This window comes from Salmo salar, chromosome 09 (assembly GCF_965601325.2).
Source record: "Salmo salar chromosome 09, fSalSal1, whole genome shotgun sequence".
In the NCBI taxonomy this organism is placed as follows: domain Eukaryota; kingdom Metazoa; phylum Chordata; class Actinopteri; order Salmoniformes; family Salmonidae; genus Salmo; species Salmo salar.
Window position 1 is genome coordinate 128,957,826 of NC_138299.1, and position 20,231 is coordinate 128,978,056.

General features: G+C 42.9%; 1 long non-coding RNA gene across 2 annotated transcripts in view; it reads left to right on the forward strand.

Annotated features, from left to right (window-relative positions):
- The window catches only part of LOC123744727 (uncharacterized), a 94,475-nt gene that overhangs the window by 62,234 nt on the left and 12,010 nt on the right, over positions 1 to 20,231 (forward strand). For both annotated transcript variants that reach the window (XR_006771153.2, XR_006771154.2), the window contains exons 4-5: positions 16,388 to 16,495; positions 18,735 to 18,782. This is a non-coding gene — a long non-coding RNA (uncharacterized LOC123744727). The remainder of the gene's footprint in view (positions 1 to 16,387; positions 16,496 to 18,734; positions 18,783 to 20,231) is intronic.

Consider the following 20,231-nt stretch of genomic DNA (forward strand, 5'->3'; position numbering starts at 1 on the left):
ATTGAACTATTTTTGGCTCTGGTCAAAAGTAGCCTAGTGCACTATAAGGTGAGTAAGTTGTGACTTGCAACAAATGACTCTGGTTAAAAGTAGTGCACTATAAGCAATAGGAAGTAGTACACTACATGGGGAATAGGGTGTGATTGGAGACACAGTCCATCTCTCCTTCCTCCCTGCCTCCTACCTCAACGGACAGGCTAAGTAGCATGCACTGCAGCCTCTCCTCTCCAGGTAGCTAGCCAGCATAAAGCCTTTCTTCCCACATCTGGAGGCAGCACTGAGCCAGCAGTCTCAGCTCTTAACATTCCTGGCATGCTTATTCCCAGGGCCAGGCACCCTCTCTCTCGCTTGCTGGCTGTCTTTTGTCAGGATCGAGTAGCATAAATTACTGTGTCCTCAAACAACCCATGTACATTCAGACATGTGCTGATGGAGACCCGCATTGGCAACCAGCTACCCCCAGTGCCAGCAGCCATTTTCCATCTCCAAAGCAGCATTTATCGATTCATCGATGGTTTATATATGCGAGGCCTTCCAGATGAACAGAATTCTTCTGTGTTTACACCTTTCTGAGAATGGATAATTGAGATCAATATCAGTTTTCAACAGATTTGAATGAACTGGTACTGTGCTACCCTCAGTTTGTCCTGTACAGTGTGGTGAGATGCACTATTAGTAAGCTGTGAAACCCTTGCTATACTATAGTCAATCTAAATTATCCTCAACAACATCTACAGCTGAAGTGGGAAGTTTACATACACCTTAGCCAAATACATTTAAACTCAGCTTTTCACAATTCCTGACATTTAATCCTAGTAATAATTCCCTGTCTTAGGTCAGTTAGGATCACCACTTTATTTTAAGAATGTGAAATATCAGAATAATAGTAGAGAGAATGATTTATTTCAGCTTTTATTTCTTTCGTCACATTCCCAGTGGGTCAGAAGTTTACATACACTCAATTAGTATTTGGTAGCACTGCCTTTAAATTGTTTAACTTGGGTCAAACGTTACGGGTAGCCTTCCACAAGCTTCCCACAATAAGTTGGGTGAATTTTGTCCCATTCCTCCTGACAGAGCTGGTGTACCTGAGTCAGGTTTGTGGGCCTCCTTGCTCGCACGCGCTTTTTCAGTTTTGTATAGGATTGAGGTCAGGGCTTTGTGATGGCCACTCCAATACCTTGACTTTGTTGTCCTTAAGCCATTTTGCCACAACTTTGGAAGTATGCTTGGGGTCAATGTCCATTTGGAAGACCCATTTCCTACCAAGCTTTAACTTCCTGACTGATGTCTTGAGATGTTGCTTCAATATATCCACATAATTTTCCATCCTCATGATGCCATCTATTTTGTGAAGTGCACCAGTCCCTCCTGCAGCAAAGCACCCCCACAACATGATGCTGCCACCCCCGTGCTTCCCAATTGGGATGGTGTTCTTCGGCTTGCAAGCCTCCCCCTTTTTCCTCCAAACATAATGATGGTCATTATGGCCAAACAGTTCAATTTTTGTTTCAACAGACCAGAGGACATTTCTTCAAAAAGAACGATCTTTGTCCCCATGTGCAGTTGCAAACCGTAGTCTGGCTTTATTATGGCGGTTTTGGAGCAGTGGCTTCTTCCTTGCTGAGTGGCCTTTCAGGTTATGTCGATATAGGACTCATTTTACTTTGGATATAGATACTTTTGTACCTGTTTCCTCCAGCATCTTCACAGGGTCCTTTGCTGTTGTTCTGGGATTGATTTGCACTTTTCACACCAAAGTACGTTCATCTCTAGGAGACAGAACGCGTCTCCTTCCTGAGCGGTATGACGCCTACGTGGTCCCATAGTGTTTATACTTGCGTACTCTTCTTTGTACAGATGAATGTGGTCCCTTCAGGCGTTTGGAAATTGCTCCCAAGGATGAACCAGACTTGTGGAGGTCTACAATTTTTTTTCTGAGGTCTTGGCTGATTTCTTTTGATTTTCCCATGATGTCAAGCAAAGAGGCACTGCGTTTGAGGGTAGGCCTTGAAATACATCCACAGGTACACCTCCAATTGACTAAAATGATATCAGTTAGCCTATCAGAAGCTTCTAAAGCCATGACGGAATTTTCTGGAATTTTCCAAGCTGTTTAAAGGCACAGTCAACTTAGTGTATGTAAACTTCTGACCCGCTGGAATTGTGATACAGTGAATTATAAGTTAAATAATGTGTCTGATAACAATTGTTGGAAAAATTACTTGTGTCATGCACAAAGTAGATGTCCTAACAGACTTGCCAAAACTATAGTTTGTTAACAAGAAATTTGTGGAGTGGTTGAAAAACGAGTTTTAATGACTCCAACGTAAGTGTATGTAAACTTCTGACTTCAACTGTATGTGCTTCAAGAAATAGTTGAAAGCTATGTAGTGATTTTCTGGGAATAAAAATGGCTAGAGCCAGTTTCCTTTGGGTTTAGTACTTACTGACAAACTATAAGGCCTTCCAATTAGACCCCGACCGATATGTTTATTTGGGTTCGATACCAACTTAGATTTTTTTGGGGGGGACAAAACGTACCGATATATCTTCCCATATACTGTTTTACAGCAAGGAAATGTAAAAGTTCCCTTTTCAACACTGACTTCATAAATTTCCATCCTAATGAGCAATTGTCCAATAACTATGCTTAACATGTTGATTTCAATAATGACAATAATGACACGTGAGGAGAATGGCCTCACATTTTCAGATAAGCATGAGATTCCCTTTTTTCATCCTATTTATCGGTGTAATAATCGTTATTATTGTTATCGTTATTTGTATTTGGCCAAGCACACACACAGAGACACGCACAGCGACACACACATACACACACACACACACATACACACACACACACACACACACACACACACACACACACACACACACACACACACACACACACACACACACACACACACACACACACACACACACATACACATACACATATACACACACACACGCACACTAATGGGTTCCTGCATTTCACATTTTTACCTAATTGGCTACTTTTTGGAAGATGCTCCGTTGATCAGGGGCCAGAGTCTGGGGCTGGGATTGGGGCCCGGGGCCCTCCTGCATGGTATTGAGTTCCAGTGTGGTGGCTGCAGAGCCACCTGTTGCCCTGAGAATGATAATCTGGCTCAGCTGGAAACTCTTCGGTCCCATTCTCACTATCTTCCCTGCTGGCTTCCCCCCTGTCCTGTGTGCGCCAGATGTGCACTGTCTTTGTGTTCCGAAACAACCCCCGGAGAAGGAGAAGTCCATTACGAAACAAGTTATGCATGTGTTACTTTTTTTCCTCATTGTTTGGTTTCTCAAAGGCCACCCCTCTTGGAATGATGGACTTGTGCTATACTGTAGCCACATCTTGCAAACTCTTTGTGCTATTCAGACCTCGAAGAGGGATTTCTGGCATGGTTATAGACAAGTATGTATTTCCGTGCTTGGTTAGAAAGGTTTTTGGAAGGATGAAAGAGAAACACTTGACAGGGTATGGGCTCATAATGAGGGCATTTACATGAAAAATTGACTTTTTGTACCAAGCAGCAAGTTATTCTCATGGACAGATGCAAGAATTCCATTATGTAATGTAAAATAATGGGAATGTAGCATATCATATCTTTCCATGGCATTAAAATACTGGATTTTTTAACATCCACTAATAGCTGTTATTAAGTCAGGATCATATTTCCTTGTAAGCTATTATAAGGGAGTGCTTATGATGCATTATAACTATCATAATGCCTTTTAACTTGCCGGCTTTAAATAAACCATTACAGATTTTTGCTTTGTGTACACCCAGTACCCATCACACACCATCTAACATATCTCTTACCATTTACTTTGCAGTGGCTGTCAGGTGCATGATGGGAAGTGGGCTGGCAGGGGACAGCAGTGTGGTGGAGGACCAGAATCAATTGGCAGTGTAATGAGATGGCGACGCGCCAGGTTGCCATGGAGCTCACTTGGGCTGTCCTTCACAGGAGGATTTGTAAATGAGAGAGAGAGAGAGAGAGAGAGAGAGAGAGAGAGAGAGAGAGAGAGAGAGAGAGAGAGAGAGAGAGAGAGAGATGAAGAAAGGCAGAGAGAGAGAGAGATGAAGAAAGGCAGAGAGAGAGAGAGAGAGATGAAGAAAGGCAGAGAGAGGGGTAAAGGGATGAAGAAAGGCAGAGAGAGGGGTAAAGGGATGGAGAGAGGGGTAAAGGGATGAAGAAAGGCAGAGAGAGGGGTAAAGGGATGAAGAAAGGCAGAGAGAGGGGTAAAGGGATGAAGAAAGGCAGAGAGAGGGGTAAAGGGATGAAGAAAGACAGAGAGAAAAAGAAAGGAGGACTGAGATAGTGGGAAAAGGGCTGTGTATAGTGAAAATAAAGCCTGTTCGGGGTTGAGAGGGTTGTTATGGAGAAGAGATGAAGAATGAGTTAAAGAGAAATGAAAAGACTACAGTAAGAATCTGTGTGTGTTCTGATGCTGTTATCCCAACGGCTTGAACTGTTTGCCCTTGAATTGCTTTTGGGCATACTGAATGTGTAGTTTTAAACCTAATCTGATGTTCAGAAACAAAAGAAAGGAACCTACCTTGTCTGCCGGTATTGATTTCTTTCCCCTGTTCCTTCTCTCTTGCCAAAAGCATCGCTGCTTTCTCTTCAAACGGAATGGAATTAGTCTGTTTGATTTCAATGTAAATATGCACATCGCTTCATCATGTTGACGTGTCAATCAGGGGCTGCTATGCAATATGTGGGAGAGCAGTTTGTGTCACAACAGTGTCACTACCACAACAAAATACAACTTTGTTTTGGTATTGACAGTTTCGGGTGTGACAATTAATACCTCTTTTCCAATTTTCCAAATAACTGTTGCTAATACATTATATGGTCGACACTATTTGTCACAGCTGCTGACGACTGCCATGTATAAATGGAATTTGCAATCCGCTTCACCGTCTTCGAATACTTATTTTGGCCCTTGACTCGTGCAGATTCAAATGAAATCAAATTGTATTTGTCGCATACACGTGTTTAGCAGATGTTATTGCAGGTGTAGCGAAATGCTTGTGTTTCTAGCTCCAACAGTGCAGTAATATCTAACAGTTCACAACAATACACATAATGCACACAAACCTCAAAATAAAGGAATGGAATGAAAGAATATATAAATATTAGGATGAGCAATGTCCGAGTGGCATAGACTAAAATACAGTAGAATAAACACTGTATATACTTATGAGATGACTAAAGCAGTATGTAAACATTATTAAAGTGACTAGTGTTCCAAGTCTATGTATATGGGGCAGCAGCCTCTAAGGTGCAGGGTTAAGTAACCGTATGGAAGCTGCCTAGTGATGGCAATTTAACAGTCTGTTGGCCACTGTATTGGCAGGATATATTTTTGTTGTGTTTCTGTTCACACACACACACACACACACACACACACACACACACACACACACACACACACACACACACACACACACACACACACACACACACACACACACACACACACACACACCTAAAGCTCATTACAGTTGCCAACTGCTACTGTACCTGTCAATCCATATTGGGCCATAACACTTCCTGGTGTTATCAAGCACCACTTCTGTGATTGGACAGAACTGATACTTTCCATTACTCTCATTGATGCTCTGTCTCCTCCTCCTCCCTTCCACCTCCTCCTCCTCTTCCTCCTCATCCTCCTCCTAGATATAGGTCTAAGCAGCTAGCTAATATGGCCGACAACATTTGTTGCGAGTGACTGTTTTTTTCTCTCTCTCCTGACTAGCAACTACAGCTAATGCCGGGCTTGCTGAGTAGAGAGGGAGGGCTGTGAAAGGACAGACTGTCGGCGGTGGCAGTCGCCCGCAACACCAGCTGTGCCCTCTCCCACTGGGCACTGACGCTCATTTGGGCCAGGTCATCTAGGGACACACAGAGAGAGAGAGAGAGCGAGAGAGAGAGCGAGAGAGAGAGAGAGAGAGAGAGATGGGGAAGAAAAGTGGGAGAGGTAAAGAGACACAGATGGAGTGAGGGAGGGAGGGAGCAGAGAGGGAAAGCTGACTGACTGACTCCCTGTAGAAAAGGCAGGAGCGGGAAGAGAGGTTAGGATCCTGGTTTTGAATTTGTGGGTTTGGGTGTGCGTCTGCCTCTGGCTCTTCTGGTCTATGTGCCACAGGGCTGGACAGACAGACAGCCAGGCAGTGGCGATAGAACAGATCTCACAGTCACTGGAGAACAAGAGCACACTTCATCCCTCTGCATCCTTCCATACATTGGCTCATATGGCCCTCTCCAGCTTGGCTGGGGTCCGATGATCCTCTTAGTGGTGTCCTGTCTCCATTCCAGACAGACACATTCCTCAGACGTTGATGACGATCCCAGATAACAATCATAAACTCATGAGGAGAATTTTAGACTATACTAATCAATGCCAACTCATGCTAATTGACATCCCTGGGGTGAGCGATTGTGGCTTGGAAAACTTTTGGCGCTGCTGTGTGGATTAATTCAAGGCATTGGTGGAGGGCTGCCGCAGTAGTGCGTGAGTGGAATATCAGAGAGAGCGAGAGGGGCAGAAGAGGGAGAGGGTGGAAATTTGGAAGGGGTGGGACACAGTGTCTTCTTACTGTAATTGAACATAAAGACAATCACTCATTGGCTGCATGCACTCATCGCTTATTTATTGTAATGCACATGTAACACCATTTCCCCTCCACCCTTCGTTACAATTGAGCATGCAGAACACTGTGAATGCTGGTTGCTGGTTCACGTTTATTTCTAATGGGTATTCTTCATTGTGTTCTGTTGTTATCATAGAATTAGGAATGAGTCATTTAATAGGACCTCTTTGGTTGTTGTGCTCCATTTGCTGGCTGTGTGTGAATACCCTCAAGTAAACACTGTGCCGGCTGTCTGTCTGTCTGTCTGTCTGTCTGTCTGTCTGTCTGTCTGTCTGTCTGTCTGTCTGTCTGTCTGTCTGTCTGTCTGTCTGTCTGTCTGTCTGTCTGTCTGTCTGTCTGTCTGTCTGTCTGTCTGTCTGTCTGTCTGTCTGTCTGTCTGTCTGGCTGTCTGTCTGGCTGTCTGTCTGGCTGTCTGTCTGTCTGTCTGTCTGGCTGTCTGTCTGGCAGCCCGGGGTTATGCCCATGTCAGCGTGTCAGCATCAGGTTATTGAAGGGGAAGCGGAGGCTAGGATTCAGAGAAGTCGGGAACACTTTACTTAACGCCTATATGCATTATGATATGGTCGTAATGGTCGTGATGCATTATAAGACTTGTCCTAAGCATTCATAACCCCTTTATCCTGACTAAATACCAGCCATTGTAGAAATACATTGATACATAGAAAGACATTATATGCCTTGATATAACACACGTTAAAGACTCATACATGCTAATAACAAGTTAATAAGCATTTCTCTGTGTGAGTGTGTGTGTGTGTGTGTGTGTGTGTGTGTGTGTGTGTGTGTGTGTGTGTGTGTGTGTGTGTGTGTGTGTGTGTGTGTGTGTGTGTGTGTGTGTGTGTGTGTGTGTGTGTGTGTGTGTGTGCGTGCGTTCTGAACACTGATGGTGATAGCCCACACTCGATAACAGTGCAGGGCAACTAATACTTTATGCTATCATTGTTTATCTTGACGGCTTATTTTGGGTTTGTCGCTCGTGATTTATATACGTGTGCATTGCTCAATGCTATATTTATTCACCTCAGATTGTTAGATGTGCTACAACATGGATGTAATCCAGTGATATACTGTACAGCACAGTGACAGGGTGACACAGGCACTATAACCTGAACCATACTGTATGGGAGCTCAGATGGAAAAAATGGATTCCTTTTTCATTGAAATACACACACACACATGTCAATAGATATCGGCAGTGTGTGTTTAGTTTAGTTCAGAATAGCAGGAGGACACATGGGTTAGCAGTAGTAGTGATATTGTATCTGAAGCTACTTCCAGACTGTGGGGGGAACGGTTTGCATCTATGTGAAGGGATCTGCTACAGTAATGAATACCAAGCTGCCAAAATGACTTCTTCTTTTCTATCAGTCTGGGGCCAAAGCGAACTGCAGATTGGGTATTTATTTTTGGTGCAGGGAAGTCTTCCAGAAGTGTCGTGTGTGTGTGTGTGTGTGTGTGTGTGTGTGTGTGTGTGTGTGTGTGTGTGTGTGTGTGTGTGTGTGTGTGTGTGTGTGTGTGTGTGTGTGTGTGTGTGTGTGTGTGTGTGTGTGTGTGTGTGTGTGTGTGTGTGTGTGTGTGTGTGTGTGCGCGAGCGCGCGCGCGCATTTGTCTGTGCCCATGTGGTTGTGTGCGTGTCTATGCTTGTGTGTGTATTTGTTGGGAGGTGTGGGGGAACGGCAGAGGTGTGTGTGTTGGGGGGAGGACTGTGGTGTACCTGGGCTCTCTCTCTCCAGCTGGGAAAGAGAAGCGTTAGCGGAAGGGGCGAGGTTAAAGAGGTGAAGGGGCTGGGGCACAACTCCATTTTCCCTTTCGACGAATTTCCACAGTCTCTTCTTTCTTTCGCTTTTATTCAACAGAGTGAGGCAGTGAAAGAGAGCAATAGAGAGAGAGAGAGAAAGAGAGAGAGAGAGAGAGTGAAAGAGAGAATCAAGACCATTTTTTTAAGAGTCGATCTTGGCTTTCTTACAAACAGATGTTGCCTGTCATTTGGCCGTTAAGCAGGCACCCGGTTAGTAGAACACAGAGGTTTTACTGGCTGAAAATATTCGTTCTTTCTTATTTATCGTTTCATTATCATGATGAAAATCCAACTCTTATAAACAGGGAAATCTATCTTTGTTATTTCGTTTTTTGTCTTTTGGTTCTCTCTCAGCCAGCTTTCCTTTCCTTCCTCTTCCTTCCTCTCTCTCTCTGCCTATTTTTCTTTGTCTCACTCTTTCTCTCTTTTCTATTGCCTTTTTGATGGGTTCGTTAGTTGCATGTTTGTGTTTTGTTTCCTTGTGGGTCACAGTGGACCTTCTGCCAAGTGCTGTAGGCGCCCTGAGTAGAGAGAGAAAACATTTGGAAACAATAAAAAGACAATCGGTAAGTCATTATTAACATGCTTTCAAGCTCGCTGGTGCTTCTTCCTCGTCTTCCAGCTTTCTCTCTCTCTCTCTCTCTCATATAGTTTCTCCAACCTCACTGTTTCAACCGTAGCTATACATTTCTCTTTTTGTGGTGTTTCCACTTTTCAGTGTAGCGTTAGGGCCTACCTGTTCCTGGATGTACGTTTTGTTTGCATTTCTAGGCATTTCGATGACGTGTCGCGTACCTACCTCTCTTTGAATCTCCCTGCGTTTCAGATTGTCTTAGTGTTGTTGTGTTTGCTTGCTGTCGAGCGATGGTGGTGGTGGCTGTAGCGATCCCAGGGTCTGTGCTCTGTGCTCTGTTCTGTCTCTCTGAGAGTGTGTTCACGGTAGCACCCTGGTGCATTTAACCTCTCCACCCCCATGCAGGGGCGAGGGGCTCTGCTCCACTGGGTCTGATGCTAGGGCTTCTAGGGTGTGGTTGGCCCCCGCTGCCCCTTTTGTCCCACTATTCTCAAGGTGTCTTTTAACTTCTTGGCACAGCTCCACTAACACAGTTTGAAGAACTTGGCAGCAGCTTCAAAGTCAAATCTGTTGATTTCAACTCAAGTGGAGGGAAACAAGAAGGAAACCAACTTTGGGCTCTGAAAGTTCAAATTGACTTATTCTTTTAGGCCACTTGTCACTTCACAGTAACACATAGAATTATCTGCTAAAATATCTATCGTACATCCTCATTTTGATCAATAAAATGTTTCTCATATGGTATTTCTATCTATGAAGAGGTGGATGGATTATCTTAACAATTTCAGAACGGTAGAAAACCAATGCGTGACGTGAAGCATGCAATTCCATTTCGATCCATTGAAGTCTATTCAATTCACGTTGCACCTTGAAGAATTTCTGTTTTGGTTTGTTAACTATATACAAGCAACGATTCCAATATATTTCTTCAATGTGATTTGTGTAGGTGGTAGAAAAATGGGTCAACACACTGATACACCTGGGGTGAGGCATTTTAGTCTTAAGCTTTGTAGTGTTCGTGTGATTTAATGAACAACTGTTTCCTGGGGATGTGCTCTCACTACTGTGAGGAGGCCGGTAAAATAAACAGCAGATTGGTTTGTGGGACTCAAAGTCTAAAGAACAAGTAATGAAATATCCTAAATATGGATATTGGAGATGACTGCAGTTAGCCCTCTTTGAAATATAATGTAATTAATACACAAACAGCAGTACCTCTTTAAATGAGTTTTTCGATCGCAGCAATACTATTTTGTCATCCTCCACTTAGTTTAGTTAGCAACAATACATTTGAGAAAGGCAATGTTAATTATCCCCAAATGATGGAAATGATTATGAAACACAATCATCAAAGACACCTTGTTCACAATCACAATGACTTGTCAAGATAAACTTTCCAAAAGGTACAATTATTAAGAAATGAGTTGATTTACTAAATTCATTCTCTGTCCATGTAGGATGGGGACCACTCAAATCTGCATAGTTTATGGCTTATATTAGGTTGGGAGTGTCCAATTTGATCAGTTCCCAAAGAAGCAATGTATTTGTAGTAAATCCTCACGAGAGATGTGTTACATGTTTTATTGCTATCAATGCAATTGAATTGAGTTACTTTGATTGCTAGGTTAGACATGATTTTCTGGGAAGATACTGTACTGAACAAGAGGCTTTTTGAGAGTACATCTATGCCCAAGTACTTGTTTGATCAATTAGTCTGATTGATCAAACGTTTTCTCAAACCTTTTCTTTAGGTTTTAGTGTTGTATGAAAACAGACAATTAGAATCTATGGCTAGAAATATGAACTAGTAATGGTCTTTACATCAAAGGAGGGTTGGATTTTTGAGGAGTTGGACTTTTCCAAATAGGCGATACAACATAGTTAGAAGCACTGATTGTAAGCCTTAGTGCTATCTGGAATCAGCCTTAGTGCTATCTGGAATCAGCCTTAGTGCTATCTGGAATCAGCCTTAATGCTATCTGGAATCAGCCTTAATGCTCTCTGGAATCAGCCTTAGTGCTATCTGGAATCAGCCTTAGTGATAACACTGAGCTGCGTGCTTGCAATTGAAGAAGAAGACTGAATTATGTTTTAGCGGATTGGGTTAGAACGAAAATTTGCGTAAAGTATCTATTTCTGAATTAGTGGTTTGGAGTGCTTTGAGAATCTATTCATAGCAGAAAAGGGTGCTTTGGAAATTCCTGTACATATATTTTTTGGAGGTGAAACTCCATTCAAATATCACACATCCTCTCAAGTTTTTATTATGATTTACTCCATTTTCAGTTCAGCACTCAATGTGTAAGCCCAGAGTGACACTTGAGCAATAAGCGGGTCATTTCTTTAGAATTGCAATGTATTTTGACTATCCATGTACCTAGTATGAAAACCTCAGTTTAAGCAAATGTGTTAAGAAGTAATCATTGACAAAGAGACATTGAGAACTATAATTGTTTACTTAGAATTGACTGTAACTTCGGATCAAATAGAATTTTGTGTGATTAGACTTTTCTAAGTAATTCTTTTTCCAGGTGATGTGGCAGCCTTACTGTATCCTAACACATATCTTCTACATAATAAACTTGTCATTGGAAACACTGATAATCTATTTCATAATATTGTCCTAATATTCTCTTAAACTTAAAGAGGAGACTATATTCACTGAAGTCACTATAGTAACCTCATTCATAACAATTACAAATATAATTTATTTTAATTTCCATGACACTGTTGCAAGATTATATGTTAAATAGTAGTTAATAAATGGTTCATAAATTCGGTCATATTTAAAAATTAAAATAAATTTGCATATTACCTTTTGCCATTGATAAAGGTGTAGATAAGCCTGCTAACTTATGTTATTATTATTATTATTATTGCCCCAAGGTATTTCCTCCTTGTGGATACGATTAGTCACCATATCAAGCTTATCTGTGAGAATATTATTTAGATAATAAGTGGTTTCATCATGTTATTAGGTATTCTATACTCTTGACTCCTTAGTGTAGATTGAACCAACGTATGGATGGAAGAAACCTGCCCACAGCCACAAACCCGTAGATCCGAACTTGTGCTAACTGACCTCACAAGCTTGATTCTATAGGTCTCTGTCTGTGTGGCCCGTACAGCTGACCTTCACCCAAACTGTTGCACTCTTCAAACCATGGGTATTAGTGTGAACCAATAAGACGGCATTCTTCTCTATGTCTTTGTAATGAGACAGGTTCAGGCACTAAAATATTAGGTATGGTGGTGCAGTACATTGGTGGAATGTCTCTCCTCTATTTAAAGATTGGCAATTTCGAAGATTCGTATTCAGACGCTTACAGTATCCAAAGCAGCTTAAAGTTGACCCAGTAGGCTACATTTAGTACACGTTATTGTGAGCCGTGCAGGAATCGAACCAACAACCCTGGCATTGCCAGCAGCACCATGCTCTAACCCACTGAGCCATTGCAACCACAATTTGCAACTCATTGTCATCGCTGTCCCAAAGACCCTGGCTACCCAGTGACTCCAGGACTGCGGTACTGCTTGCTCCCAGGCTGAGGTAGTAGGTTGTATAGTTGAGAATTACACCCCGGGAGATAACTGTACAACCTCCTAGCTTTCCCTGTGGTATGCACAACTCCTGCCCATGGGGCAGCCTACTGCAAAAAGGCAACAACTTGACAGGCATGATGACTCAGCATCTCCACCACGCCAAACCTCGAACTGAGAGGTTGGGTTGAGAGAGAGAGAGAGAGAGAGAGAGAGAGAGAGAGAGAGAGAGAGAGTTTTTAAGTTTCCACTTGTTAACCTAGATTTTCTTAAAAAAGTGTCCTAGTATTGGTCCCACTTTATTTATGAAGAGTTTATAAATGTTTTGTAGTTTATTCATATTTATTGATGGTGAAGGAATCCTTTAAAGATAGTTTATAAATCAGGAATAAACAGTTATAACTTGGTTGAAATTGTATAATCGTGATTAGTGGTATAGCAGATACATGCAGCGATGTGCTAGCCGAAGCACTCTGGCAAACTGAACAGTCTATAAACTACTTAAAAACCCTTTATAAAACCCTGCTAAATAGGATACCTTCATGTAAAGCCTTACCAACGTATTTTAGTTGAATCACAATGACTTCATTAGGTCTGTCTAAGACTACTTGATATTGCCACCAGGAATGGATGGTCAAGAAATGGAAGATTCTTGATCATTCATCATATCATTTTGCTTCCAATTGTTATGAATTTATTTTGAGTCTTGAATATTGCTATAATGTGTCTGGTCTCAGGGCTTAGAGATCCGATCTGTTTAATAAAGGACCACAGTTGAAATGACTGACTAGTAGAATAGAAGTCCAGTTGAGATTCGAATCCATTTTATTTGTAAGTGACAGTGCATTTAGATGTGCTACCATCTCCTCTTCCGCTTATTTTCATACATGTCAACTCTCTGAGAGGTAACATAGATGAGCAACACAGTCAACAGAAATGCTCCAATACACCTGACTAAACAATAAGCAGAAATTGTTAACAATTTGTCACCAAATTGTTATCAATAAACCAATTAGGCACATTTGGGCAGACTTGATACAACATTTTGAACAGTAATGCAATGGTTCATTGAATCAGTCTAAAACGTTGCACATACACTGCTGCCATCTAGTGGCCAAAATCTAAATTGTGCCTAGAGTCCTAAGTCATATAATGCCCTTTCTCTTGCATTTCAAAGATGATGGGGGGTAAGAAAAAAAAAAACGTTTTTTTGTTTGTATTATTTTTTACCAGATCTAATGTATTATATTCTCCTACATTCATTTTAGGCGAAAATTGGGGGGGAAAAAACAGTTCGATCCTTAAGAGAAGGTTGCTGATACTACTAGTAATTTACAGTAGACGTGTGTATGTGAGCCGCTCATCAAAAATCTATGCATAAACCCGTAACTATTTTGCATTCCTGGGTTTTGTTCAATATAGGGCACTCAATGAAAACATTTTGCAGCAACGTATTTCAGTCCACATTATTTTTTCAACATTTCCATTTACTTTAACAGTCTTTCACTGTACTCACACTATATTTAAGCAATAATGCCTGAGGGGGTGTGGTATATGGCCAATATACCACAGCTAAGGGCTGTTCTTATGACACAGCCCTTAGCCGTGGTATATTGGCCATATATCACAACCCCCCGAGGTGCTTTATTGCTATTATAAACTGGTTACCAACAGAATTAGATCAGTAAAAATAAATGTTTTGTCATACCCGTGGTATACCACGGCTGTCAACCAATCAGCATTCAGGGCTTGAACCACCCTGTTTATAATAAAATATTCCGTTTACAATTCAGCTGTTATTGAAAGCCAAGCATACACAGCTTTGTTGAGACCAGGCTTACTCTACTGCTAATGCACTCCGGTGGGAGAGTTATGATAGACCTTTTTCACCATAAATAAAGTACTTTGCCATATTTACCAAACCTATTAATGCAAAACAAAACATGCAGTTCCAAAGAAAATTGATAGAGACAAATGTGACATCTACCTTTAAGATTTTAGATAATATATATAATATATTCATTGAATGATTTCATATTTCCACTCCTTACTATCCTTTTGGAGATTACTGTATGTGAGAATGTATAGGTCTGTAAGAAACCTGCCGTGTAGGCTATCGCCTTCTAAGAATGTGTGAGAGAAGCTGCACTATAGGATTTACTATTCCTTTGAAAGATATAACAAAGTCCCTGTACTGTATATATAATCTGTTGAAGCCTGCAAGCCATCTCCCTCCCTGTCTCCCAATCCTGGATTTGGAGTATCCAGTTATTGGTTGTGTAATAGAGCAAAAGGCTGCCCCCTGTTGGTCAAACCACTGTGCTGTCAGACAGTTGGAGACTGAGGTTCAGGCAGTGACTACCTGGGCAAATGAAGAGAACAATGAGACTGCATCTCAAGGTTCAGATGTATTCTAAACGCGCAGTATAGTGTACGTGTGTGTGTGTGTGGGTGTGTATGTATGTGTGTGTGTGTGTGTGTGTGTGTGTGTGTGTGTGTGTGTGTGTGTGTGTGTGTGTGTGTGTGTGTGTGTGTGTGTGTGTGTGTGTGTGTGTGTGTGTGCGTGTGTGTGTGTGTGTGTGTGCGGTCGCACACACGTGAGCATGTTCGTACATACATACCAGCTTGTGCACCAGCGTGTGTGTGACTGTGTGTGCGTGCCTGTGAGTGTGTGTGTGTGCCTGTGTGTGTGCGTGTGTTTTGGGGGTGGCTGTCAGGGCCTGTGTGCTGTGTAATCTCAGCCGTGATGCACTAATCCAAACCAGATCAGTGTGTGTGAGAGGGTCCAGAGCACTGTCGGGTGAGCCGCTCGCCGCAGCTCTCTTTGCTGCTAATCATAGCCAAAGGAAAAGAGATGTGACAGACAAACAAGTGTTTCAGCCCAGGACCTCCACTCCAAGGCGCGTCTGTGCATTCAATCATTTTTTTTCTCTTTTGATAATGAATCGTCTTTTCAACACATTGGTTCACCGTTCTCTGTGCTCAAACACATTATGATTTAAGGCATGTACAATGGTTCAATTCCATCGTAGCTATGTTGAGGACTTGTTAAAGTGTAAAGTGTTGTGAAGGCAAGCTACTACGTTGTAATTGTAGAAGCTACAGTAGACCAAAATATCTAGAAAGATCTCTTACTTATACCTGAATCATGGATTGTGAATTAGAACTTGAATTCATGTTCAGTAACAGACTTAAAAAATCCCTGAAAATACCTATGTGTTCATGCCAACCATATTTATTTATTTGTAAGATTTGATAGGGATGTGCTTAGTTGTCTATGTAATATTTTAAATTGTGTTTATAGCAGTGCTTTTATCAATATCAAACTTCACTGTAGATTTTTCAATAGTGAATGTCCACCCTACTGAATCAGCATCATCTTTTTCTTACCTCCTTCCCCATAGAAATATGAACACAGAAGTACAGTTTCCATCATCCGATATTCACATTAACCACCATCTATAAATCTGACTTACAGTATGTTGCTGTACACATCTGTTAGTGTTTAACTGTGACTGCCTCTGTACAGAATGCATCTTTGTAAAGCATTTATGAATAAAAACATCCACAACAAATTGAACTTCCCTCTACTGCTTTGACAGGATACTGTCCTCCTGCTCTTGTCAGCCTGAGTGACACATGTCAATCGCACTCACCACATGTAGCCTACTCTGTTTCAGACACCTACCTACACAATATTGTGTTACCGTGGTGTGCTACGTTTGATTGTGTTTGTGTTGTACACGTTGGCGTATTGTATGACGTAGGCTGGTTTCTTTTTCAGGTCTGGGTCTGTGCTGATATACAGTACGCCCTGCATCATTTCTACATGTACCACCAGCAGACTGAATTAGAGCACTGCATCATCTCCAATCAATCATCATCCTCCCAGGTGCAATAGCATTTTTTGTTTGTCTTGTTGCTTGTTTTATTCCTTTTTGCGTGACTTAATCCAGCCATGCTGCGTACAGACACAGTATGTATGTGGTGTGTGTGTGTGTGTGTGTGTGTGTGTGTGTGTGTGTGTGTGTGTGTGTGTGTGTGTGTGTGTGTGTGTGTGTGTGTGTGTGTGTGTGTGTGTGTGTGTGTGTGTGTGTGTGTGTGTGTGTGTGTGTATGGACAAGTCTTTGTCTGTTTGCTGTGGGTTCTCGGCGCCTGTCAAAGCCAGTCTAATATTAGCGCCTCAGTGAATACTGTCTGTATCTGGACTGGACGAAAGGATGGTGATAAACGAGGATAGCTGCGGTGGAGAAGGGCTTGGGGGGGGGGGGGGGGGCACGGGCGCTCTCTAAACGGGAGGGAAAATTATAAAGTGGTAGCATCAGGCTTTTTTTAAGTGAGAGAGAGAGAGAACCGTCGGCACTGAGCCTTCATTGCACTGCTACTGCAGTCCAAACAGGAGAAGCCAATACAATGCACAGTCTGGGAGACAGCAGTCAAAGAGGATTGGAGATTAGTTAGCCGGAGCAGACGCGCCCAGAGAGGGAAAGATGGAGAGAGAGACTGAGCAGAGAGAAAGGAAGAGGGCAGTGTGGTCTAGGGGATTTTTTTTCTCTCCCCGTCGTTGAATTGAGCCTACATTGTGTTGTACGTCGCCAGCCTCCCCCTCAGCTATATTTGTCCCTCCCCCATCATCTCTCCCCCTCTCTTTCCACTCTCCGTATCAAAGCCCGGGGGAGCCAGCAGAGATTAAATGTAGCCTCTATAAGCCAAGCACATCATGTAGCTATGTTTCTATGGCCTGCTCTCTCTCGCCCCTCTCTCTTGCTCTCTTTCTGCTCTCTCTCTCTCCCCTCTCATTCTCTTTTTGAAGGATAGTGTTAATGATGTCGGGCATGTGTGAGGTAGTGAGGCAGTGAGTGAGAAAGAGCGAGAGAGAGCGAGAGAGAGAAAGAGAGAAAACGAGAGACGGAGAGGGAGGGAGGGAAAGTGAGAGAGAACGTATGAGACAGAGAGGATACATGCAAGAAGAAAATCAAGGAAAACTGAGGATTTGTTGACGGGAAACGGACTTAACTAAAACACTGAAAAGGTGGAAAAGCAAGAGGCGGCCGACTTTCTCATTCCTCCTCCTCCTCCTCCTCCTCCTCTCCCTCCGCCTCCTCCTCCTCTCTCTCTGTCTCTATCTGTCTCTCTGGCTGATACAGCAGAGAAGTGGGCCTCTTGCTTTAAATTATTACAGCTGTACAGGCAAATTAATGGATGATATTTCAAAATTTATTTGGAAAAGCATTTTTTCATCTCCTGCCTTTCAACACAGATGCATGAAGACGAGAGCGGGGGACCTGGGATTCAGTTTTATTTTTTCCTTTCTCCTTTCTTCCAATTTTGCATGTGTTTCTGTTCTGCACTGAGAGAGAGAGGGAGAGAGACAGAGTGAGAGAGAGAGAGAGAGAGAGAGAGAGAGAGAGAGAGAGAGAGGGGGGGTGAAAGAAAAAAATGTATCAATGTTAGCGAGGGAAGCAGAACAGCAGCAACATCCATTGATGCATTTTGTCTTTTAATTAGTTTGGATATTTTTTTTGCTCTTGTGACATATATGACAACAAACTATACATTTTCTTCTAACCTGAACTGGATATGAAATAGGGACATACAACCAAGTTAACAGCAGCGAAACAAAGTGAGTGAGCGTGTGTTCCTCCTCTCCTCTCTCTCTCAGTGAGCCAACAGACTGGTATGCTTCACTGGTGCTGTGGCCCTGGCTGCAAGCGGTGGTAGGGCTCACTCTCATCCTCTCTTCCAACTCTCTATTCTGTCTCCTTTTTTCAGACCTGCCATCTTTTTATTGTTATTCTGAACTTTTCACTTCACCTAAACCCCTGGGAGTAGCCTCTCGTTTTCTCCGACTCATCTCCCTCTCTCTCTCTCTCCCTCTCTCTCTCTTTCTGTCTGCACATGGTGGATTCTTCATCAGCCTCACCACCCATTCTCTCTCCTCCTTTTCTTATATCCGTCCTACCGTCGGTTCGCTTCGTCTCCTTGTCATCGACTGACCCATCGCTCCCCACTCGTGCCACTTTCACCCTGTAACCGTCTACAAAGCCTGCAAGATCTTGTCCGAAACCTTGTCGACATGAGTTTAAACCTGAGTTCGTTTCTCTCTCTCTCTTTCTCTGTGTGTCGAGCAGGCAACAAGGGACAAGGGTTGATGCCTCCTCATTCCGAACCAGACGTGGGTGAGTTGATTGAAGCCGTTTTCCTGCCACTCTCTTGTTTATTTCTCAATCTATATTTCCTAATCTATGGCTGTAGATTGAGACTGCCTACCTCCCTGTCTCAAAATGGTCGTGGTAGGTTCAGTGAGGATTCATATTCAGCCATCCTCATGCACATCCAGATCATTGCTCTGCCCTCCTTATATTGAAATGAAATGAGTCACGTGAATGTTTCAAGATAAACTGACTTTGTGTTCTTTTCCTTGGGTATTCTGTATAGTAGTTTTGAATCGTTGGCTGTTGTGCGTACTGCTGGCTGCTGAACCAGGATTTTGTCTGGCCATCCCTTAATAACTAGCAGCTGCAGCCTGGGAATAGAGTGCATGGGAGCTTAAGGAACCGAAGGCTAGCGTTGGGTTTACCTGGAGCCAGGAGCATTTTTCAAAGTGCTGTATTGTTTTGTCCAGGGGGTTGGGAGAGAGAGAGAGAGAGAGAGAGAGAGAGAGAGAGAGAGAGAGAGAGAGAGAGAGAGAGAGAGAGAGACATAGAGAGAGAGAGAGAGAGAGAGAGACATAGAGAGAGAGACAGAGAGAGAGAGACAGAGAGAGAGAGACAGAGAGAGAGAGACAGAGAGAGATAGGGAGAGGGACAGAGAGAGAGAGATAGGGAGAGAGAGTGTCGGTGGGAGGCGGGGGTCTCCAGAGAGAGGGAGGGGGAGGGGGAGATTGGTCGATGTTGTGTCTGGCTTACGGTTGCACTTGTTGTATGTTACAGGCAGAGAGGCAGAGAAGGGGGGGGGATGCGTTGCATAAATACCTCATGGAAGGAAGCCTTTATTGTCATGAATATCGTGTGTTTGTTTCTAGTCTATTTGGTACTCTCAAGCCAGCATGATTAATTCAAATCACAGTCTGTCTGGGAGTAGAAATAGTACAACTATAAAATGTGCCTCTCGCAATCCCTGAGACCCTAACTTGTGACGTTGTGCTCTCATGTCCACGGGTTAGGCTCTCGGGAGCTGGGAGTGGTGCGCTGTCGTCCCGTCCGTGGCTCTCTCTGCAAGACAAAGGCGTTTCAGACTGTCAAACGTACATAGACACTATATTGTCGGAGAAGGAAAACCGTCTGGAAAGAAAAGGGGGAAAAGGTTAGCTGGAATCAGGCGGCAGTGTGTGTGGGGGGGGGTTGAAGGAATGCCGGCTCGAGGGTCATGTGACACAATGGTGGGTTGAAATCAGCTGAGGAATCTTTGTGGTGGGGTGGAAGATGGAGGGGGGAGCTTGCGTTACCAAGCTAACATTACTAATCCTGGACTTTAAGCTAACGTTACCAATCCTGGACATGTGAACGTTTAAGCTAACGTTACCAATCCTGGACATGTGAACGTTTAAGCTAACGTTACCAATCCTGGACATGTGAACGTTTAAGCTAACGTTACCAATCCTGGACATGTGAACGTTTAAGCTAACG